Source organism: Elephantulus edwardii, unplaced genomic scaffold, assembly GCF_000299155.1.
Source record: "Elephantulus edwardii isolate Elephantulus edwardi_28Jun2011 unplaced genomic scaffold, EleEdw1.0 scaffold00314, whole genome shotgun sequence".
Lineage (NCBI taxonomy): Eukaryota > Metazoa > Chordata > Mammalia > Macroscelidea > Macroscelididae > Elephantulus > Elephantulus edwardii.
In genome coordinates, this window is record NW_006400064.1 from 989,487 (window position 1) to 1,000,536 (window position 11,050).

Genomic DNA, 11,050 nt, shown 5'->3' on the forward strand with positions numbered 1-11,050 from the left:
CTTTGACATCCTCCCACAACTCATCTGGTCTTCGCTCATTAGTGTTCAATGCCTCAAACCTGTTCCTGAGATGATTCTGAAATTCAGGTGGGATGAAATCAGTCATATTTTGGCTCCTGTGGATTTATTTGTTTTAATTTTCCTCAGTTTCAGCTTGAACTTGCATATGAGTAGTTGGTGGTCTGTTCCACAATCAGCCCCTGGCCTAGTTTTCACAGCTGATATTGAGCTTCTCCAGTGGTTCCTTCCCCAGATGTAATCGATCTGATTCCTATGCATACCATCAGGTGAAATCCATAAGAGACATAAATGCAGATTATGTACAGAATAAAACAATTTGTAGGATTTGGTTCATTGGGACCTTGATTCTGTGAGTTATTCCTGTCAATTACCCTAATATTCTCTTTCCTACTTTGTTATGGGAACTTAAAAAAGGTTTGTGAATGGAAATCCAAGAAGCTGCAATTGTTCTCCACAATTTAAAAAAAATTTTTTTAAATTTTTAAAAAATTAAAAAAAGGGGGGAGAAAACCTTGACTCTGACTGATTCCTTCCATTACCAGCTGTCTTCTCTTCCATGAAGTCAGAAGAATCAGATGGTACCCACGTGTTATTTGTTTTTATGCACCCTTGAGTCACCTATGACTCATAGCAACCCTATGTAAACATGTTCTATCCTGAGCCAATCTCTTCATCTCCAACAGACCTAATCCCATTCCTCCAGTTGCTGAGTCAACCCCTCCCATCCTGGGTATTTCTTCCTCTCTTATGCTGTCCCTCCACCCTTCCAACCATGATGTCCCTCTCCAAGGACTGATCCCTTCTGACCACATTCCCAAAGTATGTGAGACAGAGCCTCAAAGTCTTTGCCTCTAGAGAGAAACCTGGTTTCACCCTTTCCAGGGAAGATATGTTTATTCTCATGGCATTCCATGGTATGTTCAACACTTGTATCCAGCTACCATTGTTGAGTTGCTGTGATCAAAGATTCTATGCAGAATTATGATCAGAAAGAAGAAAGGAATGAGAAAATAGCTTGCATATTCCTGGGATCTACATTTCTGGGTTCATTAAATTTATGTGACCAATTTAGGCCATTTGTGGTACTGCGATAACTTGGAATTACTGTGATACTAAATGCTGTGCCACTGTTGTGTCAAATGCCACATGGTAGACAGTGTTTGGTAAAGCTCCCAGATTAGGACAGGCTCGGATACAGGATTGGCATCCACTTCATAAACAATATGCCTTTGGAAACTCCATGAACATTAGAGAAATGACAAGAGTTTTAGAACAGAGATCAGATCTTTTGTTCATAGGTTATCTATGAGTCATACTCAACTCAACAGCACATAGCAACAACAACAACAATCTAGGTCATTGCTCTCAATAGTCCTTTTGAACCTTGAAGTAACTGAATCACTTTCATGTCACAATGATGTAGTAAACAGCTTGGCAAAAACATTTAGTTATTGTGTTTTTTGGGAAAAGTGGGTGTTTCATGTGTTGTGTAGACTTATGACACAAATAGAATAAATTCTTACAAAGTATCTTGTAATCTGTACTCACACACTTTATTAGGGCCATGAAGTCTGAAGCCTGTATATAATTTCACATAAAATCAATCCCATGGTAAGGCATTAAAAGGGAAGTCCAGGCTTAACAACTTGTCAAGTATTAATATCCAAGCCATAAACTAGCAAATAAATACAACATAACCAGTACTAAGTAGAAGCAAAGTGCTCACCACAGTGGACACAGTGCATCACAAAGTCTAGCAGAGGGCTACAGAGAGTGGGAAACTTACACAACAGGGGTCTTGTCCTTTTGATGCCTCTGGTTTTTCAGCCTTGAGAATTTAGTTTCAATGTCATTATTCTGTGCAGGGTATTTCCATAGTCAAAGTCTCAGTAGCAGGTGTACCAAGTTAGAATTGAGGTATTTCTTCTTCAGATTGACACATGCTGTCTTGCAGAGTACCTTTCAGGGATACAGGCAAACAGAATTGAGATGTTACATCTTTAGATTAACGCATTGCGTAGCAGCTTCTGGGCCTGATACAGCATTTTCTGGTTAGCACAGGCTGAGGGTGTTCCATACAAAGCAAAGAATTAGGAAAGAATATGTGAAGAACTGCAGCTGGAAAGCAGAAAGGGGAAAATGCACTCCACATTTCTCAACCTGAAAGAATGGTAAAAAATATTCAAGCCTTGAGGTTGCAACACTGAAGGATGTCATGGGGAGAAATCCTGAATTATCCAAAAAGCACTGAAAGAAGATTGAAGCAATAAACTGAGTCACTGTACAAAAGATAATTGCCTGACACAGAACAATCTCGAGAAGTAGCATATGATCAAGAATAAATGATAATGAAAGAATAAATTCAAGCTACATTTAAGGCGTTAGCAAAAAATAAGGCCCCAGAAATCAATGGGAGACCAATTGACAGGTTTCAACAAACAGATGCAGACCGAAACATGCTCACTGAGCTATGTCAGGAAATTTGAAGAACAGCTAACTGGTCAACCAAATGGACGAGATCCCTATTTGTTCCCATTCATGACAAAGGTGATCCAACAGAATGTGGAAATTATTGTACAATATCATTAATATCACATGCAAGTAAAATCTTACTGAAGGTTATTTTAAAATGGCTAGAACAGTATATTAATAGAGAACTGCCAAAAATTTAAGCTGCATTTAAAAGAAGCCATTATGTCAAGGATATAATTGCGACTGAAGATGGATTCTGGCTGAAAGCAGAGAATATTAGACGGATGTCTGTTGGTGCTTTATTGACTATGCAAATGCTTATGACTATGTGGATCATAAAAAATTATGACTGACATTGAAAAGAATGAGAATCCCAGGACACTTAATTGTGTGCATGTGTGACCTAGATTCAGACCTCTCTATATATAATTCTGTTGTATGAATAGAGCAAGGGAACACTGCATGGTTTAAAATCAAGTTTAAAAAAAATCAAGATAGATGTGCATCAGGATTGTATCGTTTCTCTATACCTATTCAATCTGTATGCTGAACAAATCATTCAAGAGGCTGAGCTATATGAAGAAGAATGCGGCATCAGGTTCAGAGGAAAACTCATCAAAAGGTTGCATTAAGCAGATAACATGGGCCCCCGTTTCAACCATGGCTGAAGAACAACCACAAGTCGAATTCTTAGTGAAGGCTGGCAGTGATGGGGCCAAGATTGGAAACTGCCCCTTCTCCCAGAGACTGTTCGTGGTGCTGTGGCTCAAAGGAGTCACCTTCAACGTCACCACTGTTGACACCAAGAGGCGGACAGGAACTGTGCAAAAACCATGCCCAGGAGGGCAGCTCCCATTCCTGCTATATGGCACTGAAGTGCACACAGACACCAACAAGATCGAAGAATTCCTAGAGGCTGTGCTGTGCTCTCCCAGGTACCCTAAGCTGGCAGCTCTGAACTCTGAATTCAACACAGCTGATCTAGACATATTTGCCAAATTTTCTGCCAACATCAAGAATTCAAACACAGCACTCAATGATAATTTAGAAAAGGGACTCCTAAAAGCTCAAAAGATTTTGAACAATTACTTGGTATCCCCCCTCCCAGAAGAAATGGATGAAACCAGTGTTGAGGATGAAGGCATCTCTCAATGGATATTTTTGGATAGCAATGAGCTCACCCTGGCTGACTGTAACCTGTTGCCATAACTCCACATTGTTCAGGTTGTGTGTAAGAAGTATCAGGGATTCTCCATCCCAGAACAGTTTAGGGGAGTGCATCAGTACTTGCAACCAGAGTGCTCTTTGGAGGCAAGGATGGCAAAGCTTCATTTCATATATTTTGAAAATATGCTAAGAGAGACTATTCCTTGTAGAGGAACATCATGCTTTGTAAGGTGGAGGGTCAGCAAAGGAGAGGAAGACCCTCTCAACAAGATAGATTTACACAGTGACTGAAGCAATGGACTCAAGTATGTCAGAGATGATGTGGATGGCACAGTATATGACAGGGTTCAGATCTGTTGTTCATAAGGTTTCTATGAATTGTACATGACACAACAACACCTAATGATAACAAAGGCAGCATCTTTATGGTAGTTTAAACCCACCAGGAGCTTTGAGGAAGAAAGGTGGCCAATCTCTTTTCATACCTTCTACAGCCTCTGTTAAAGTGATGAACAGAAGATTTCAGATAGCAGCTAAGGAAAACAAAGCAAACGATTATAATGAAATGGGCTAAGAATTGGAGTTAGAATAGCAAAAGGGAAGAATTTCTCTACCATTTCTCAAAGTGACAAAGAATTGGCTCCAGTGCTGCCCTCCACAGGGATGCTGCCCAGCCACCAATGCCATCCACCATGGAAATAGGGGCCACAGACAGAAGACAGCACAGTGCAAGAAGAACCCCAACAGCCAGCCCCACGCAGCTGAACTGTCAAGATAAGTCTTTGAATGTGCCTGGTCACCATGCCTAGCTACCCGGCCCTTTCCCTGGACAGAAGTCTCATCTCAAACACCTCTTCCCCCTTTTGTACCTTTGACCTGGAGGTCTTGAAAACATGCCAGCCCCTGGAGCACAAGTACAACCCGACATTCACTAGAATGACTGGAGCAAGGCCTTGTCCTTGTGCACCAGGTGCTTGCTTGGCCTGCTAGGCAAGGACATGGGCCCTGCCAGCACCCCCAAGCCAAGCCCAAGGCCTTGCCATTGGAGAAGACACAGCAAGGCATCCAGCTCCAGACAAAGCCTCTGATACAAGGCCTGATGCCAGCATTTAAACATCTAACAACATCAAGTCCCCCACAGAGAGCAGCAGCTAGAGTCCTTCCAAAGCCAGCAACCATTGCACCTGACAAAAACAGAAGGCCCAATGGCAAGTGAACCCCCCAGACCAGCCCTGGTAGCAGCCACCTGCACCTTAGACAACCCAGCAAAGAGCTATTGATGGTCCTTGGGCCACTCTGGGCACAGACCATTATCCTGGGCAGGGGTGGCAGCAACTTGGAATTTTTTTTTCAGGTTTTTATTGGGGGCTGGGGGGGGCCCATCCTCGGAGGTGCTCACAGTTTCTTCAGCCACTCCAGGCTGGGACCCAGGGGGGTCCTGTAGGTGGCTGGGCACGTCAGGCATGTTCCCATCATCTTGGAGGGGCACTGGGTAGCTGTAGGGAGTGATCTCATTGATCATGGAGGCATACTTGGTGTAGGGGCTTAACAAGGGCAGAATTACAGCGAGACCCGCGATGGTAAAGGACACGACCAGCACCGGCTCCTTGGCCCAGGCATTCTTGAGGAAGGCTGTGAGTCTAGTCGCCATGCTGGCCTCGGCGGCGGCAGCGGCAAACAGCAGAAGCCAGCAACTTGGAATTTTGGGAACTACTCCCCAAAAGACTAAAGGCCAGTTTGGTGATTGTAGATGGTGACTAGACAAGGTCCCACTCACCCCAGGAAGAGACGTGGCCTCCCTCATACCACTTATGAGAGAGTTCTAGCCTTTTGTGAGATTTCTACCCCAAGGCCTGGTCAGTTTTGTCCTCCAAACCCAGGTTTCTGGCTACCAGCAACAGTAATTCACCCACTATGCTGGACACTCAGGAGCCCTAAGAAGGCTCGGCACCCTGTACGCCACCTGCGGTACTGCTAGTAGCCAGCCATCAAGTGGCACATGGGACGGATAGAGCAAAGCAAGAACTCCCTGTGGAATTCAATTTGCTGTTTCTCTGAGAAGACAAAGGGTGAAAGCTGTGGTTATACTAAGTAATATGACAGAAAAGGAACACTACAGTATTGTAAAGTTGTTCTCTTAACTTTTGTACCAACCAGCAATAGAAACTATGGTTGGAACCATTGAGTTTTACTCAACTGGAGATTGTGGGGGTGGGGAGGAGAATTGGCTGACACAACCATGTCAAGAAGTAGCATGAACAAGAGCCAAGCTGCACTGAAAGCATTAGCAAAAAACAAGGCCCCAGGAATCAAAGGAGACCAATTGATGTTTCAACAAATAGATGTAGCCCTGGATGTGCTCAGAGAAGGACAGCACAGGAAAGGAAGACCCTGGATGAGATGAATTGATACAATAACTGGGGTGATGAGATTAGATGTGTTGGAGACAGTGAAACTGGCTCAGGATGGGGCAAGTTTCAAAGCTATTATACATAGAATTGCTATGAGTCGCAGGTGACTTGACAGCACATAACAACAACATCATTCATATCACAGGCAAGTAAACATTACCTGTGAATAAAATTATCTAAAAAACAGCTAGAGTAGTACATTGACAAAGAATTGTCAATTGTTTAAACTGGTTTTAGAAAAGGAACCAGAGATATCATTGCTGATTTAGATGAATGCATCTTGGCTGAAAGCAGAGAATACCAATGTATGTCTTCCCTATTTGTGTTTTTTCTTTTTAAACTATGCAAAGGCATTTGACTGTGTGGACCATAACAAATTACAGATAACATTGAGAAAAATAGCGATCTCATAACACTTACTTGTGCTCATGTGAAACCTATATCTAGACCAAGAGGAAGTTGTATGAACAGAGCAAGGGTACACCACATAGTTTAAAATCAAGAAAGATGTGCATCAGGGATGTATTCTTTCTCTATACCTATTCAGTCTATGTGCTGAACAAATCATTATAGAAAATGAACTATGTGAAGAAGAATGTGGCATCAGGATTTGAGGAAAATTCATCAACAACCTGCATTATGCAGATGACACAATCTTGCTTGCTAAAAGGGAAGAAGACTTGAAACACTGCAGAAGACCAAGCACTGTGACCTTCAATATACATTCCATCAAGAAAAGTACTCACCACTGGCCAATAGGTAACATCATGATTGTTGATATTATGTGCCATCAAGACACTTTCGACCATATGTACAAGAGCCCTAAACCCTGCTCTATCCTGTGCCAACCTTATTGTCTCTGACACACCTACTCCCATTACCCCAGTTACTGAATCAATTCATCTCATTGAGGGTCTTTCTCTTTTGCACTGTATCTCCACCCTCCCAAACATGATGTCCCTCTCCAAGGACCAGTCCCTCCTTGTAACATGTCCAAAGTATGTCAGATGAAGCTTCAGAATCCTTGCCTCCAAAGAGGAGCCAAGTTTCACCCCTTCCAGGAGAAACCTATTTATTCCCCTAGCAGTCCATGGTATATTCAGCACTCTTCTCCAAGAACCACAGCTCAAAGGCATCAATTCTCTTTCTATCATTCCTACAGATGGAGGAAATATTGATGTTGTCAGTGATTTCATCTTGCTTGGGTCCTCAATCAACATCCTTGGACCAACGATCTGGAGATATGTTATATTGGGGAAATCTGTTAACAAAAGCCTATCCAAAGTTCTAAGGAGAAAGGTTGTTAGTTTAAAGACTAAGGTGCACCGGATTAAAGATATGGCCTTTTCAATTATTTGCTATTCATCTGAAAGTTGAAAAATGAATAAGGATTACAAAAGAAAAATTGATGTCTTTGAGTTGTGGTGTTGGAAAGGAGTACTGAATATCCCATGGACTGTTAAGAGCACAAATAAGTTTTGGAGAAAGTACAAACAAGGTATGATACGTATGAGCAGGAGCCAATGGTAATGAAGGAAGAATTAGAAGCTGCATCAAAGACAAGGACAAAAAATAAGGCCCTAGGAATCTATGGGAGACCAATTGGCTTGTTTCAATTAACAGATGTGGTCTTGGATGCACTCACCAGTTTACGCCAGCAAATTTGGAGAATGGCTGTCTGGCCAATGGATTGGAAGAGGTCCATATTTGTTCCCGTTCCCAAGAAAGGTGATTCGGCTGAATGTGGAAATTATCAAACAATATCATTGATATCACATGCAAGCAAAATACTGATGAAAATAATTCAAAAATTGCTAGAACAGTACATGATAGCAAACTGCCAGAAGTTCAAGCAGGATTTAGAAGAGATTGTGGGACCAGGGATATCATTGCTGATGTCAGATGAATCCTGGCTGAAAGTAAGGAATACCAGAAGAATGTCTATTTGTGCTTTATTGACTATGCAAAGGTATTTGATTGTGTGGATCATGACAAGTTGTGGCTGACATGGAGAAGAATGGAAATCCCAGAGCACTTGATTGTGCTCACGCAGAACCTATACCTGGACCAGGAGGCTGTTGTGAGAATGGAGTAGGGGAGCGCTGCATGGTTTGGAATTGGGAAGGGAGTGTGTTAAGGTTGTATTTTCTTTCCATAGCTATTCAGTCTGTATGCTGAGCAAATTATCCAAGAAGATGGACTCTATGAGAAGGAGTGTGGCATCAGAATTGGAGGGAGACTCATTAATAACCTGTGTTATGCAGATGACATAACCTTGCTTGCTGAAAGTGAGGAGGTCTTGAAGCACTTATTGCAGAAGATCAAGAAATGCAGCCTTCGGTATGGACTGCATCTCGATGTCAGAAAAACGAAGTTTCTTACCACTGGACCAATAGGCAGCATCATGGATTGGACTGGAGAGGAGATTGAAGCTGTCGACAACTTCATCTTGCTTGGATTCACAATTAACACCCTTGGTACATGCAGTCAGGAAAATCTGCAGTTAGGGAACTTTCCAAAGTATTAAGGAGTAGTGATGTCAGTTTTAGGACTAAGATACGTCTGATTCATGCCATAGTCTTTCCAATTACTAGCTATGCATCTGAGACCTGGACAATGAATAAGGATGACAGAAAAATCATTGATGCCTTTGAACTATGGTGTTGGAGAAGAGCACTGAGCATCCCAAGGATGGCCAAGAGAACAAACAGAAAAAAAATAAATTAAAAAAAGAGAGAGAACAAACAGATATGTCTTGAAGAAGGTGCACCTGGAGTGCTCTTTGGTGGCAAGAATGATAAGGCTTTGCCTCATATCATGTTTTAGATATGTTGCTAGGAGGGACTATTCCTTGGAGAGGAACATGATTTTGGGGAGGGTGGAAGGTCTGCAAAGGAGAGTAAGACCCTCAATCAGGTAGATTGATACAGTAACTGCTGCAATGGGCTTTTGTGTGTCAGGAAGTTTGAGGATGGTGCAGGATAGAACAGGGTTCAGATCTTTTGTTCATAGGGTCACTATGAGTTGTGCTGGACTTGATGGCACCTAAAAATACAACAACAACACAACCAAGGTGCTTTTTGGAGGTGATGTTGGTGAAGCATCTTCTCTTATACTTTTGGCATGTGGTTGGGATGGGTCAGTCCTTGGAAAAGGATTTGGTGTTTGGGAATTTGGTACATCAGCAAAAGAGAGGAAGAACCTCAAAGAGATGAATTGACACAGTGATTGTAACAGTGGGCTCAAGTATAAAGAAATGGTGAAATTGGCACAGATAGGGCAAACTTCAGATCTGTTGTCCATAGGACCCCTCTGAGTTGTGCTCAACTTAACAGCACCTAACAACAACAATTTGTAAGGATATGCAACCAGAATGCTTCTTAAAGGCAACAAAGGTGAACTTCATCTCACCTACTTTGGCATGTTTTCAGGAAGGGCCAGTCCTTAGAAAAGGTGGAAGATTAAGAGTAAGAGAGCAAGATCTTCAACAAGATGGGTTGGCACAGGGACTATAACAATGAACTTAGCAACAATGTCAATCTAGAGACTAAGGTGCACCTAATCCAGGCCATGGTCTTCTCAATTACTTGCTATGCATCAGAGAGCTGGACAATAATTAAGGATGACAGAAAGAGAATCGAAGTCTTTGAGTTGTGGTGCTGGAAAAGAGTCTTGAACATACCATGAACTGCCAATAAAACAAATAGGTCTGTCTTGGGGGAAAAAAAAACAACAACAACAATGAACTTGAGAGTATCAGAGATAACAAGGATGGTGCAGCATAGGGCACGGTTCAGGCCTGTTGTTCAAGAGTCATACTCTACTCAGTGGCACCTAATGGCAACAATAACAGACTAAGAGGATAAAAGACTGATAAGGAGTCCTCCTTCATTTTTCCTTCTAGACTTAAAAGGAATTTTCCCTTTAAAAATTTTTTAAAGAACTACTCAGTTATTATCAATGCATCTTGATTGCATGTTTGATCAACTTCTGACTACAAAAGTTGGTAGAAATCTTCTATTTCCTCCTCTTTGGCTCTAGTTGTTGGTGCATATATTTGAATGATTGTGGTATTCACTGGACTTCCTTGTATGCATATGGATATTATCCTATCGCTCACTACATTGTATTTCAGGATGGATCTAGAAATGACTTTTTTAATTATGAAACCAACCCCATTTTTTCTCACCTTGTCATCCCCAGCATAGTAAATCATATAATCGTCTGATTCAAAATGTTCCATGCCAAGCCATCTCATTTCGGCTATACCTAGTATGTCAATATTTATGCATTCCATTATTTTCTTAACAATGTCCAATGTTCCTACATTCATGCTTCTCACGTTCCATGTTCCAAGCACTAGTGTCTGCTTACAGCTGCTTCTTCTTCTCTGTATTTCTGTTTCTAAGATCTGTCTCAATTGCCATGTCTGCTAGTCCAAGCGATAGTCTAAGTGTGCTCTACTGTACATAGGGTTTTCGAAGACCTGTCTTTTCGGAAGTGGATGGCCAATCCTTCTTCCTAGTCTGTCTCAATCTTTAAATATATATAATAGTATCTGACAGACAAGCATTCCACAGAAAAGAACCAATGAAAGACAATTGCCCGGTTATGACAATGACCAATAGATTCAATGTTACAGCCCACCGATGCTTTCTTACTCCACCACCACCTCTTCCTCCTTTTGCCTACACCATTCAATACCTATCTCCCATTGACCAGCCCCTGATGTGATGGCCTAAGTCTCAAGCCATCAGGATTTCTGTGATTCTGAGAATATCGTGCTGCTGTGCATCTCTTATGATGCAGCCAGTATGACTTCAACTTAAAGTTCTTAATTAAGTACAACTGTAATGTGCAACTTCCATTCCAGGATTGCCTTGTAACAATATGTCAACAGAGAACTGCCAGATGTGCAGGCTGGATTTAGAAGAGGTCGTGGTACTAGGGATATTATAGCTAATGTCAGATGGATCTTA

At 41.9% G+C, this 11,050-nt stretch overlaps 2 pseudogenes; one reads left to right on the forward strand and one right to left on the reverse strand.

Annotated features, from left to right (window-relative positions):
• The first annotated feature begins 3,147 nt into the window (after positions 1-3,147).
• Positions 3,148-4,469, forward strand: LOC102867686 (annotated as a pseudogene).
• A 586-nt stretch (positions 4,470-5,055) lies between these two features.
• Positions 5,056-5,311, reverse strand: LOC102853441 (annotated as a pseudogene).
• Positions 5,312-11,050: the final 5,739 nt, after the last annotated feature.